Source organism: Chrysochloris asiatica, unplaced genomic scaffold (genome assembly GCF_000296735.1).
Source record: "Chrysochloris asiatica unplaced genomic scaffold, ChrAsi1.0 scaffold00007, whole genome shotgun sequence".
NCBI lineage: Eukaryota > Metazoa > Chordata > Mammalia > Afrosoricida > Chrysochloridae > Chrysochloris > Chrysochloris asiatica.
This window is the reverse complement of record NW_006408525.1, coordinates 14584318-14585756: the sequence shown is the minus strand read 5'-3', so window position 1 is coordinate 14585756 and position 1439 is coordinate 14584318.

Genomic DNA, 1439 nt, shown 5'->3' with positions numbered 1-1439 from the left:
GCACAGGAGGCACTCACTCATCTCTGCCAAGAAATTTGGAAGACAACTGTCTGGCCGACTGATTGGAAGAGATCAATGTTTATGCCTATTCCAAAGAGAGGTGACCCAACAGAATGCGGAAATCATGGGACAATCTCCTTGATATCTCAAGCGAGTAAAGTCCATGTCTTATTCATGTTTTTCTCCTCAGTCCTAGCATGCTGTTTGTTGTTGTCAAGTGCCGTCAAGTGGGTTCAGTCCTGGCATCATCTTTAGCCAACAGGTGGGGCTCAATAAACGTATGTGGAATTAGCTAAAATTAGGATGTTTCTAGAATTTGAGTAAAACCTGAAACTCGACACATCTCATTTAGAATGTTACCTTATCCTTTCTTCACCAGTTTAGAGTGAGGAGAACCATGGAGGTCACTGATCTTGGGCCCTTTGATATGCAAAGTGCAGCTCAGAGCACAGCAAGTCACCTCTCCCTATTGGTCTCCTGGCTTCTGGGGGTAGGGGAAGGGTGGAGGGGACCCCTGAGAAGTCGACCCCACCACATCCCAGCCCAGGGCCTCAGCCAAAACAGATGAAGGCCTTTTTGTCCCACTGAGATGTTTGTCTTTTGGGCCCCTTGTGTCTAACAGCCTCTGCTTCAGATCCTGCTCCCCTAGTGCCAGGGAGAGGCAGGCAGGGAGGGAAGGAACCTGCTGTTCATCCAGCTCCCCAAGCCAGTCCAAGGCGTGGATGCCAACGCCCCGCCAACCTGCACAGAGCCAGTGTCCACGGGGACACAAGGAGGGAGGCGCAGGGCTCTGGGCATCGCGGGCGCCACCGGGTCACCTGGCCGAGGGCGGGGCTACAGCATCTGCTAGGGCCATCAAGGAATGTTTTACGTTGTTTTAATGACGGTACGGACCAGGACAGTCACTTAAACATTCCAGGAGCACATACTGCTAAAAGCGTGCTCAGTGTCTCGGTCCTGCGCTCCTTCAATGGGAAACGGCCGGCGAGGATCTCAGTGGAGCGTGTAGCCAGTGTGCAAGCGGGGCCAGAGAGCAAGAGCGGGCTTTGCGCCAGGCTGGAGCCAGAAAACCTATTTAGAAGCGCATTCACCTTCATTCCCTCGGCGGCTCAGTGGAACCACCTGGGGAGTTTTGAACTCCATTGCTTAGTGGGTCCCACCTGCAGGTATTCTGGTGTCCATATAGGGTAAAGCCTGGGCATCAGGGTTTTTCAACTTCCCAAGTCTTTCCCAGGTTGAGAATTAATGATCTATATCCCTCGTTTCTCTCCCCTCTCTGAAAATAAAAATTAGGTGACCAGGCCAGCTTCGGATCGAGGACTTGCCCCCTTGCAGCCCACCCGCAATAGCAAGGTCCGGAAAAATCCGCGCGCGCGACGACGCTAAACAGGAGGCGGAGGGTGGGCCAGGCGGCGGCGGGGGCGGGCGGGGCCGCGCGG